Consider the following 13,594-nt stretch of genomic DNA (forward strand, 5'->3'; position numbering starts at 1 on the left):
GGGAAGATCCCCTGGAGAAGGGAATAGTGACCACAACTCCAGTGTTCTTGCCTGGAGAATCCCATGGACAGAGGAGCCTGGTGGGCTATAATCCATGCGGTCACAAGAGGCAGACACCACTTAGCTACTAAAACAACAACAGCCCTCATCTCAGTCATTCCTAGGCACCACCAAGATCTAATCTATCGAATGGCATCTCCATCCTTACCTTCTCACCACTGATTCTTTCCCTGGGTGTAGAAGGGGTTATTAGATTTTCCCCAAAATTGTTTTTCTTCAATTCATGATCTCCAAAGCTTAGAGTCCTGGATCAGAAATGTGTGCGTTATACATAACGCCTTCTTGAAAGAAACTCTGGCCCTTGAAGGCTGTGTCTCAAAGACTGAGCTAAAGCCAAACTGAGAAGAGAATTTGTGTATCTTTTTGTGGTTTAGAAGGTCAGGGACTTCATTTCCTTCCTCTGGAGCTTGAAAAGGGCTTCCTGCTACGCTCTCAAGGAGCCTTTCATTTGTGTGGCTGCGAACGCTGGTTTATGTTGATGGCAGCGTATAAAATTAAGTGAGTGGCTGGTTATTTCATTTCTAGTACATTAGAGTTCTTCTTATACAAAGCAGTTATTCACAGAGTTTATTCTGTTATCTGTTTTCTTTTAAATCTCGGAGTGGGGGGATGTTAACAAGGTTAATTCCCAGTTATTCAGGTTATCTAGCTTGTTTGCCGGTGGCTGAGTGGGGCCTGGGGTTCAGTCTCTGGAAGCAAGCGGAGGCAGGGGTGCTGTTACAGGGAAAGGGCTCATCTGGATTCAGGATTCAGGAAAGGAAGGGGAAGGATGGAAGGACAAGGGACTGGGTACCAGGGCTTGTTGACAGATTTGGTATGGAGCCACCGAGTAAAACATAAAGAATAACTCCAGGTCTAGAGTTGTTGTTGTTCAATCACTATGTCGTGTCCAACTCTGCGACCCCAAGGTCTGCAACACGCTAGCCCCTGGAGTTTGCTCAAACTCATGTCCATTGAGTCGGTGATGCTATCTAACCATCTCATCCTCTGCTGCCCCCTTCTCCTCCTGCCCTCAGTCTCTCCCAGCATCAGGGTCTCTTCCAATGAGCTGGCTCTTCGCACCAGGTGGCCAAACTATTGGAGCTTCAGCTTCCGCAACAGTCCTTCCAATGAACACTCAGGGTTGATTTCCTTTAGGACTGACTGGTTTGATCTCCATGCAGCCCACGGGACTCACAAGAGTCCTTTCCAGCATCATAATTTGAAAGCAAAGTCTAGAGTACTTTCATACAATTAAAATGCAATGCATTCTATATACAGGAGCCACATTAAGAAAGTAAAAGAGAAACAGATATATAATATTACTATTTTGATAATTCTAAAATTTAACCCACTATGTCCCAATATCATTAAGTTAATATTTTACCTACTGGATTTTTTTCAGATTCAGTTCAGTTCAGTTCAGCTTTTTCAGATTCTTTCCAAATCCAGTGTATGTTAGCAGACCACATCACAGAAAAGCCACACTCCAAGTGTTCTGTGGCCACACATGGCGGGGACCCCCAGAAAAGTCCAAGGGGATTAGAAGGATATAAGAAATGAGTGGGAAAGGATACTTTGTTTGGAGAGGAACCTGATAAGCTGTTGCCACATTGTGTTTTGCAGGATGTCCAAAAGATGGTCGGAAGGAATTAAAGATACAGACTGGTGGTTGCGAGGGGGAGGCAGAGAAGATTGATTGGTCAAGGCAGATTTGAGGTAATAAAAATCCCCTTACTTTATTCTACAACACTTGTTTCATGAATGCCCAGACATTGCTCTGTATTAAGATTTAGCCCATTGACACATGTACCCATAACAGTAAAGCTAGGACCATCTGTAGTGGGCCCGGAAGAGTGAAAGCATCAGTCAAGTCCAACTCTTTGTGACCCCATGGACCGTAACCTGTTCCCTGTCCATGGAGTTCTCCAGGCCAGAATACTGGAGTGCATCGCCACTCCCTTCCCCCCGGGAATCTTCCCAACCCAGGGATAGAACCCAGATCTACCACATTGCAGTCAGATTCTTTACTGTCTGAGCTACCAGTGAAGTAGTGAGCTTCAGTTCAGTTCAGTTCAGTCGCTCAGTCGTGTCTGACTCTTCGCGACCCCATGAATCACAGCACGCCAGGCCTCCCTGTCCATCACCAACTCCCGGAGTTCACTCAAACTCATGTCCATCGAGTCGGTGATGCCATCCAGCCACCTCATTCTCCGTCGTCCCCTTCTCCTCCTGCCCCCAATCCCTCCCAGCATCAGAGACTTTTCCAGTAAGTCAACTTGTTGCATGAGGTGGCCAAAGTATTGGAGCTTCAGCTTTAGCATCAGTCCTTCCAATGAACACCCAGGATTGATCTCCTTTAGAATGGACTGGTTGGGTCTCCTTGCAGCTTTCAAGCTTGAAGTATTTGGGGATATTATGTGAGAGTTGGACTGTGAAGAAAGCTGATAGCCAAAGAATTGATGCTTTTGAACTGTGGTGTTGGAGAAGACCCTTTAGAGTCCCTTGGACTGCAAGGAGATCCAAACAATCCATTCTAAAGGAGATCAGTCCTGGGTGTTCATTGGAAGGACTGATGCTAAAGCTGAAACTCTAATACTTTGGCCACCTCATGAGAAGAGTTGACTCACTGGAAAAGACTCTGATGCTGGAAGGGATTGGGGGCGGGAGGAGAAGGGGACGACGGAGATTGAGATGGCTGGATGGCATCACCAACTCAGTGGACACGTGTTTGAGTGAACTCCAGGAGTTGGTGATGGACAGGGAGGCCTGGCATGCTGTGATTCACGGGGTCACAAAGAGTCGGACACGACTGAGCAACTGAACTGAACTGAATGCCTATCCACCAACCTCCAAATCACTCCCAATATACATCAAGGATTCAGGTACAAGTGCTTTTTGTTAAGTACACGTATATTAAAATATGCAACAAGTGCAGAACTGTATAAAATAGAAAACATTTTCAGCTTTCTTTTTGTTTCTTATAAAATAAGGATGCTATACTGTACTATATCATTTTCTTTAGGGTTTTTTGTTCTGTTATTTCTTTTGACTGTGCTGTAATGGCATACAGCCTCTTAGTTCCCTGGCCAGGGATCAAACCCATGTCCCCTGCATTGGAAGCATGGAGTCTTAACCACCGGACCCTCAGGAAGGTTCCGCGCTTTCTCTTAAATGAGTATTGTGAACCTCCACCTCATCCTTTGAAGCGGATGTGCACTACTCTGTTGTGTAGATGTGTTTCGCCATTCATTTATCTGATCTCTTCTTGATGGAAATTTATGTTGTTTCAAAGTTTTTTGCTATTATAAAATACTACAATGGCTGTCCTTTCATATATATCTCTGTACAATGGTTGGTTTTATTCCTTAGGAATACATTTTGAAAGAAATTATCATTATCAGTACGAATATTTTAAAGTTCTCAATGAATACTGCTAAGTTGCTTCATAAAGCTTCCCTTTAATACTTCTTGAGGATTCTGTTTCCACGACTCCATGCTAATACTGGCTATTTTCATTCTTTTCAATCTTGTCCATCTGATTGGTGAAAAATATACTACAGTTTACATTTTAACTTCTTTGATCACTAGTGAAGTAAAGCAGTCTTTAAATATGTATGAAACATTCATATTTCTTCTGTAGATTGAAAGTGAAAGTCACTCAGTCGTGTCCGACTCTTTGCAACTACATGGAATTCTCCAGGCTAGAATACTGGAGTGGGTAGCCTTTCCCTTCTCCAGGGGATCTTCCCAACCCAGGGATCGAACCCAGGTCTCCTGCATTGCAGGAGGATTCTTTACCAGCTGAGCCACAAGGGAAGCCCAATTCTGTAGATTGCCTGTTCCTATTTTTTGCCCATTTCTAGATTGGGATTTTGTTTTTCTCTTACTAACAAAATGACACTGACATTTTATATGTAATATGCCCTGCGGGTATCTCCCCCAATTGTTGTTTTTTGTTTGTGGTGCCTTTGCTTAATATTTCCATTACAGGTAAAATCAGGCTAAAATCGTCATGTGGAGAAGCTGGAGCTGGGAACCAGCAGAAGGGTAACAATGGGAAGCAATAATCCAGTGCTTTCCCTTAGTGATAAAACTGGCCTAAAGGCAATACACAGAAGCAGTGGAAACCTCTCAATCATCTGGATATCTGGGGTAAGCCTCATTTTATTAAAAACAAAGTACAAGTTTGTATTTTATTTAATAAACAATTGAGTCTCTAAACTGTAATAAGAATGAAAAATAGAGAAGGATGCTTTCCCTTCCAGATTTAATTCTGATTTTTCTCCAGAGAAAAGTCAGTTGGGATATAGGGGGGAAAAGCTCTTGGAAGAGTAATTCTGCTGCTTTAGAAGAAAGGGTAATAACCATTTGGAAATTCTTTGCAGTTTAAACAAGTTTCTCTACGTTATCCCTTTTCTCACAGATGGGGCTTCTGGGCCAGGTTAAGCATAGCATTTACTCCAGAAACATTTTTTAAGCCCCTACCCTATGCTAAGTGCCTCTAAAAAGGGAAGAATTTCTTGCCAACTGGCAGTAGGACAAAAGCATGAAGAAGTCAGGTTTTACTCTAAATGTGCCTGAACTCAATAAATATAGAAAAATCAATTAGTACAGCCCTGTCTTGAAGGCCTTACGGTCTCACAGGGAATAAGGTTATTGAACACACATGAGCAGTGCACTGCCTCCGGAATTCTGGAGGTGTAGTGTGCTGGGAGGGGGTGGGGTTCCACCTAGAAGGATCCAAGGAGTTTTCAGAAGAGGCAATCCTCAAGCAGTGTTTAGATAGAAAGTATGTAGTTAAATGATCTGGAAACTAAGAAAGCAGATTCCAGATATTCAGAGGAAAGACAGACATGATTGCAAATGCCAGGGATTCTTGAAGCACCTGTCATCTTCAGGATGATCTGCTAAAGGAGTACTCTGAGATAAAAAAAGTATAAGTAGTGATAACTGTGGATACACAGACCATCAGATGGTGAGAACTGTGGGACCTGGCATGTCGGTATCCAGGGCTCCAAAATGGGCCAGCTTCTAATGTGACTCTTTTAAAAGATAAAATACCTTTTCAATCTATAATAATAATAATACTCAGTCCAGTTCTGTCGCTCAGTCTTGTCCAACTCCCCACGACCCCATGAACCGCAGCACACCAGGCCTCCCTGTCCATCACCAACTCCCGGAGCTTGCTCAAACTCATATCCATTGAGTTGGTAATGCTATACAACCATCTCATCCTCTGTTGTCCCCTTCTCCTCCTGCCTTCAATCTTTCCCAGCATCAGGGTCTTTTCCAGTGAGTCAGTTCTTTCAATCAGGTGGCCAAAGTACTGAAGTTGCAGCTTCAGCATCAGTCCTTCCAATGAAAATTTAGGACTGATTTCCTTTAGGATTGATTGGTTGAATCTTCTTGCAGTCCAAGGGACTCTCAAGAGTCTTCTCCAACACCACAGTTCAAAAGCATCAACTCTTTGGCACTCAGCTTTCTTTATAGTCCAACTCTCACAGCCATACATGACTACTGGAAAAACCACAGCTTTGACTAGACAGACCTTTATCAGCAAAGTTAACATCTCTGCTTTGTTTGTTTTATTGTATTTATTGGACATGCAGCATGTGGGATCTTAGTTCTCCAACCAGGGTACGACCCATGCCCCTTCCATTGGGAGCTCAGAGTCTTAACCTCTGGACTACCAGGGAAGTCCCATCTCTGGTTTTTAATATGCTATCTAGTTTGGTCATAGCTTTTCTTCCAAGGAGCAAGTGTCTTTTAAATTCATGGCTGCAGTGACCATCTGCAGTGATTTTGGAGCCCCCAAAAATAAAGTCTGTCACTGTTTCCATTGTTTCCCCATCTGTTTGCCATGAAGTGATGGAACTGGATGCCATGATCTTAGTTTTTTGAATGCTGAGTTTTAAGCCAGGTTTTTCACTCTCCTCTTTCACTTTCATCAAGAGGCTCTTTTAGTTCCTCTTCACTTTCTGCCATGGTGTCATCTGCGTATCTGAGGTTATTGGTATTTCTCCCAGCAATCTTGATTCCAGCTTGTGCTTCATCCAGCCCAGCATTTCTCATGATGTACTCTGCATATTAGTTAAATAAGTAGCGTGACAATATACAGCCTTGACATACTCCTCACCCAATTTGGAACCAGTCTGTTGTTCCATGTCCGGTTCTAACTGTGGCGTCTTGATCTGCATACAGATTTCTCAGGAGGCAGGTCAGGTGGTCTGGTATCTCACTTATATGGCCCTTTGTACTTTCCAGGCTCTGTTCCAAGCACCTTACATATAACAACTCAGTTAACCCTCATAAAAGTCTTATACTTCCCTTTGGCAGGTAACCAAATTGAGGGACAAAGAGTTTTAGCCACTTACCGAAGGCTCTTTGGTTCAGAGGTGATAGTGTCAGAATTTGAACCTGAACTGGGATGTGAGTCCAGCCATCCAGATCAGTGTCTTCCAAGCAGATATATTTATTGAGTATTTACTAAGTCTCAGTAAATAAGTTGCACATGGACTCAATGGACATGAATTTGAGCAAACTCCAGGAGACAGTCGAGGACAGAAGAGCTTAGTGTGCTGCAATCCGTGGAGTCACAAAGAGTCAGACACGACTCAGCGACCAAACAACAACGAGTTGCAGGTCGAGGTATTTATTCTGTACATGTGATTCTCAACTGCCATAGATCTGTGAGGTTGTGAGGTTGATACTACAATTTCTCCCCTTTGATAGCATTACAGAGATTATCTGCTTGCCCAGGGTCACAAAATAGAAAGTAGCAGAGCCAGGATTTGAGCCCAAAGAGAATGACCTTGGAGAGCGGCAGAGCTCCTGGGCATGGTCATGGAAGCACACAACACAGGAGGAGGGAGGGGACGTTCCCACGGCATTTGGCACGTCTACTCTCATAGTTTTCTCTGCAGCCTCCAAGACAAAACAAATATTCAAAGGATGCTCTGCAAATACTGAGGAAGACTGCAGGAAATGGGGGTGACAGGCTTAGCTAAAAGGAAACTGGGAAAGGAGTATGCAAATGTCCCAGTCATGGGCAAAGGAAGAACTGTCAAACAGAGAGATGGGACTGAGTCTCTATGGCTGCAGAGGGAGAATCGGGGATTTTCAGTAGTACACTCACAAATGGAATGGCATTGTGAACCCCTTGGTAATGCGGTTTATCTGAGAAAAGGCAGGAAAAAAATAACCATCAGAAAGTTTGGAGAGGGGCATTCCATGCTGGATGCAGAGCTGGCTAAGGCACCTCTAAGGTCACTCTCTTCTATGAGCTAATTGAATCTTAATCACCTTCCAACAAGCTCCGTTCCTTTTATGGAAATTAACGTATGACAGAATCAAGACTTGGGAAGTTCGTTCAGTTCAGTTCAGTCGCTCAGTCGTGTCCGACTCTTTGCGACCCCATGAATCACAGCACGCCAGGCCTCCCTGTCCATCACCAACTCCCAGAGTTCACTCAGACTCATGTCCATCGAGTCGGTGATGCCATCCAGCCATCTCATTCTCGGTCGTCCCCATCTCCTCCCGCCCACAATCCCTCCCAGCATCAGAGTCTTTTCCAGTGAGTCAACTCGTCGCATGAGGTGGCCAAAGTATTGGAGTTTCAGCTTTAGCATCAGTCCTTCCAATGAACACCCAGGACTGATCTCCTTTAGAATGGACTGGTTGGATCTCCTTGCAGTCCAAGGGACTCTCAAGAGTCTTCTCCAACACCACAGTTCAAAAGCATCAGTTCTTCAGTGATCAGCTTTCTTCACAGTCCAACTCTCACATCCATACATGACCACGGGAAAAACCATAGCCTTGACTAGACGGACCTTTGTTGGCAAAGTAATGTCTCTGCTTTTTAATATGCTATCTAGGTTGGTCATAACTTTCCTTCCAAGGAAGTTCATTAGAAGCTGTTGATCCAGCATTCTTTCGCCTGTTTTACCAAATCTTTGGTGGATGAGGTTCATAATTAGGTTCCTAAGGAAATACAAGTGGCGTCAGTAGTTTATAAGATAGATTGGATTATGTTCCTTGTAATTTACAGTTCAGAGTATTCTGTTGCATACTAATGCTCTTGAAAAGTCATGCTCCACGAATGAGAACTAATAGCTCACCTTTAACCAGAAGATATGATTAACTAGGATAACCCACCTGCACGCCATGACGAATAGCAAACGTTCTGGAACAGTCTCCGGATGGGAAACTGAGCAGCAAATATATGAAGCCGTTTCCTACTGGGAACCCAGAGGCAGCAACCCTCTGCTCATTTCCTCCACTGGCCAAGCCCAGGTCCCGGAGGTTATGATTTAGTGTCGGCCACAGAGTTTATTCAGCTGTTTCAGGGACAGAAGAGCTACTGCTTGCAGGCTTGATGGCCAGGGGCAACCAAAAAGGCGGCCAATGTTCACGACGTGTGTGTTCTCCAAGCACAAAAGGTCTGTTCTTACGCAGGACTGTTTGATGGTCTGGACATGAACCCTAAGGGAGAGGCGATTACTCTCCCCACCAAGCCGCAAGATGCCCCAAGGAGAACTCTTCCAGAAGACCGCAGTTCGCTCAGTTTATTTAGGGAGCTTCTAACACCAGTGATAAAGAATCCTCCTGCCAATGCAGGAAATGCAAGCGACGTAGGTTCAACCCCTGGGTCAGGAAGATCCCCTGGAAAAGGAATTCCAGTATTCTTGCCTGGAGAATCCCGTAGACAGAGGAGCCTGGCAGATTATGGTTCATGGGGTCACAAGAGTTGGATACAACTGAGCAACTAAACAACAGTGATGGCATCTCGAGGTGACATGCCCACAGTAGGCACTGCATAGGTCACACCTGCCCTTCATCTCTCTCTCTCCTGCCTGGCTGCTCTCATCACTGATGTTAACTTTGGGGAGTCACCTTAGGGCTGGCTGGTCACCCTGCTCCCAGGGCCACCTGGCACACCCCCTTTCCCGTGTCCCAGAGGAAAGTGAGCCCCTGCCTCACAGACAAGAGGCCTGCTGCGAGGCCCTCCACCACCCCCGGCCTTTTCTCCACTCCTGTCTTGTCACTGACTTGTCCCTGGACCTGTTCTATCTGGGGGCCTCCTGTCCCCTCTCCACCTCCAGGGTCCACTTTGCCAAGTGCATGCCCAGCGGGCTCTGTCCATAACAGCTGTGCTCCTGGGAAAGCACCATGGACCAGACACCAAGAGCCTGTGTGCTGGTCTCTGTGTGGTCCCGAAGCCACGGGGCTTGTTTCCTCAGCTGCAATCCAGGAATAATAACTACAACACCCCCCCATGCTGGGAATAAAAGGCCTTAGTGAACTGAGAAACGCCCCATGATGTAACAGAGGAGATGGACATACCACCTTAAAAAGCAAGGAAATCCTGATGCATACCACAGCAGGCACAAACCCCGACCCTATGCTAAGGAAACACGACAGTCACACAGGCTCCCTGGGGCCACCGACTCAAGCAATGAATAAGGAAGTACAAGCCTGGAGGAGGAGACGAGTGTTCCAGAGGAATAACTAAGTGCTCCAGAAGTCTCTTCTGGAAGCCTCTGGGAGGTTTCAGAGATGCCAAGGAACACAGCATGGAAAAGTCATGCATGTTGCAGAAGTCAAAAATAGAAGAAAAGCCTCCATTCTTCACTATTCCTCAATCACTGAGGTTTAAACGTTCATTAAGACAAATTAGTGTTTTGTTAAATGCAAAAAAATCCTAAGGCATTTCACTTCCAGGGATAAACCCCAAAGAACTGAAAACAGGAACTCTAACAGATATTTACACTCATGTTCATAGCAGCATTACTCACAACAGAGACATGGAAGCAAACCAAGTGTCCACTGACAGATGAATGAAAAACCAAAATGTTGTCTATCCATACAAAGGGATACTATTCAGCTTTAAAAAAAAAAGAGGACATTTTGACATAGACTACACCAGGGATGAACTCTGAGGACGTTGTGTGTGCGCGTTAGTCACTCAGTCGTGTCTGACTCTTTTAGACCCTATGCACTGTAGCCCACTAGGTTCCTCTACCCATGGGATTCTCCAGGCAAGAATACTGGAGTGGGGTGCCGAGCCCTCCTCCAGGGGATTGCCCCTCCCTGCCCCAGCGTCTCCTGCATTACAGGTGGATTCTTTACCCACTGAGCCACCTGAGAAGCTCTTGAGAACATTATACTATGTGAAATAAGCCACAACGTACAGTGCATACAAACAAGTTCTGTTCTGAGAGCTCATCAATTTGTTTGTAAGACAAAGTTAGCCTAGCACAGTCAGCTATATACCGCTGCTTTTCCCCTTGCTTCTGGACATCCTGGGCTTGAAACAAAGATACTGAACTACTGTACTCTATACAGCAAGGTACAGTAAAGTGCCCCAAAGGACAGCCACTTGTAGAGCATGTGCGAATCTGACAGTGTATGCGAGACAGATGAATTATTAATAACTTACCTGACTGGACTTGCAAACCCACATTCACATCTTTGAAACTTCTCAACTTGAAGGTCCGTATGTAGGAAACCCCTTACTGTACAAATACTGTATGCTTCCACTTACAGGAGATATCTAGAATATAGGCATACCTTGTTTTATTGCTCTTTATTGCATCTCTCTTTTTTTTTTTCCTTGCAAACTGAAGACTTGTGGCCACCCTGCATGTAGCAAGTCTACTGGTGCCATTTTTCCAACAGCATTTGCTTACTTCGTGTCTCTGGGACACATTTTGGTAATTCTACTATTTCAAACTTTTTCATTATTATTATATTTGTTCTGATGATCTGTCAACAGTGATCTGTGATATTCCTATTATAACTCACTGAACATTTTTTTTTAGCAATGAAGTATTTCTCTTTGTTTTCCCGAACTTTAAACTTTTTATTTTGTATTGGTATAGAGCCAATTAACAATGTTCTGATAGTTTCAGGTGAACAGTGAAGGGACTAGCAATAAAATCTTTTTGAAGTAAATTGTATACACTGGTTCTTTTAGATAGAATGCTATTGCATACTTAGTAGACTACAGTACAACATAAACATAGCTTTTACATGCACTGGCAAAGCAAAACATTCATGTGACTTGCTTTATCTATGCAGACTTTATCACAGTCTGCCTGCAGTCAAATTCATAGAGACAGAAGGTAGAACGGTACTTTCCAGGGCCTGCGGGGGAGGAAGCTATTGTTTAATGGGTAGAGTTTCTGCTTTGCAGAATTGAAGGGGTGCTGGAGATTGATTATACAACAATGCTGCTGCTGCTAAGTCACTTCAGTCATATCCAACTCTGTGCAACCCCATAGACGGCAGCCCACCAGGCTCCCCCGTCCCTGGGATTCTCCAGGCAAGAACACTGGAGTGGGTTGCTATTTCCTTCTCCAATGCATGAAAGTAAAAGGTGAAAGTGAAGTTGCTCAGTCGTGTCCGACTCTTAGCAACCCCATGGACTGCAGCCTATTAGGCTCCTCCGTCCATGGGATTTTCCAGGCGAGAGTACTGGAGTGGGTTGCCATTGCCTTCTCCATTATACAACAATGTGAACATATTAATACTTAACACTGTGCTGTTCTGAGTTGCTCAGTCATGTCTGACTCTTTGCAACTATATGGACAGTAGCCCATCCACGAGCCTCTGTCCATGGGGATTCTCCAGGCAAGAATACTGGAGTGGGTTGCCATGCCTTCCTCCAGGGGATCTTCCCAGCCCAGGGATCGAACCCAGGTCTCCTGTGTTGCAAGCAGATTCTTTACTGATTGAGCCACCAGGAAAGCCCAAGAATACTGGAGTGGGTAGCCTATCCCTTCTCAAGGGTATCTTCCCAACCCAGGAATGGAACTGGAGTCTCCTACACTGCAGGCAGATTCTTTACCAGCTGAGCTACCAGGAAGTCCAAAACTTAACATTCAGTTCAGTTCAGTCGCTCAGTTGTGTCCAGCTTTTTGCGACCCCATGAACCGTGGCACGCCAGGCCTCCCTGTCCATCACCAACTCCCGGAGTCCAACCAAACCCATGTCCATTGAGTCGGTGATGCCATCCAACCATCTCATCCTCTGTCGTCCCCTTCTCCTCCTGCCTTCAACCTTTCCCAGCATCAGGGTCTTTTCAAATAAGTCAGCTCTTCTCATCAGGTGGCCAAAGTATTGGAGTTTCAGCTTCAACATCAGTCCTTCTAATGAACACCCAGGACTGATCTCCTTTAGAATGGACTGGTTGGATCTCCTTGCAGTCCAAGGGACTCTCAAGAGTCTTCTCCAACACCACAGTTCAAAAGCATCAATTCTTCGGTGATCAGCTTTCTTTATAGTCCAACTCTCACATCCATACACGACCACTGGAAAAACCATAGCCTTGACTAGATGGACCTTTGTTGGCAAAGTAATGTCTCTGCTTTTTAATATGCTGTCTAGGTTGGTCATAACTTTCCTTCCAAGGAATAAGTATCTTTTAATTTCATGGCTGCAATCACCATCTGCAGTGACTCTGGATACTCAACACTACTGAATCTTAAACATGATGAAGGTGGCAAATTTTATATTTATATAGTTTTATATTATGTTCATTTTGCCACAACTTTTTTTTTCTCTGTGTTGGTTCTTCGCTGTGGCACTTCCACTTAGCTGTGGAATCTTCGTTAGGTCATATAGATGTTCCACTGCTATGCACGGACTCTAGTTGTGGAGCTTGGCCTCAGCAGTTGCAGCTCAGGGGCTCTCTCGTGTGGCACTTGGACTCTGGAACACATGGGCTCAGTAGCTATGGTGCTCAGGCTTAGTTGCTCCATGGCATCTGTGATCCCAATTCCCTGACCAGGGATCGAACCCACGTCCTCTGCACTGCAAGGCGGATTCTTATCAACTGGATAGCCAGGGAAGTCCCTACCACATCTTTAATAGGAGATAGGAGCCCTGCACATCAGGTGTTCCCAGGGGTCACTTGGTTTTAGAGGAATTTCTGAGACTCACATATACTAAACAGTCAACCGATGTTTATGGAGTTGAAAGAATATCTTGGGCTTCCATGACACCTCAGTTGGTAAAGAATCTGGCTGCAATGCAGGAGATTCCGGTTCAATTCCTGGGTCGGGAAGGTCTTCTGGAGAAGGGATAGGCTACCCACTCCAGTATTCTTGGGCTTTCCTTGTGACTCAGCTGTGCCTGCAATGTGGGAGACCTGGGTTCAATCCCTGGGTTGGGAAGATCCCCTGGAGAAGGGAAAGGCTACCCACTCCAGTATTCTGGCCTAGAGAATTCCATGGACTGTATAGTCCATGGGGTCGCAAAGAGTCGGACACAACTGAGAGACTTTCACACTTCACACACAAGACTATCTTGAACTCCCCTTTCTCACCACGGGGCCTCAATAAAGGAAAAGGTTTCTAACCAGAGAGGAGAGCTTTGACTGGACGAGGAGGCTGTCAATCACATCACCTTTCATATACATGGAAGAATGTCTGATGAAGGTTGCTCGGTCTCTGTAGCTTTCTGCCTCCACTCCTGTTGCCCCAGACGGTGGATTCTCAGCCTCCAGTGCATCAGGCCTTCCAAGTGTTTCTTCCTCAGGGCAGCTGCCTGG

This window comes from Moschus berezovskii, chromosome 23, assembly GCF_049115385.1.
Source record: "Moschus berezovskii isolate FMDL1 chromosome 23, NW_MosBer_1.0, whole genome shotgun sequence".
In the NCBI taxonomy this organism is placed as follows: Eukaryota; Metazoa; Chordata; class Mammalia; order Artiodactyla; family Moschidae; genus Moschus; species Moschus berezovskii.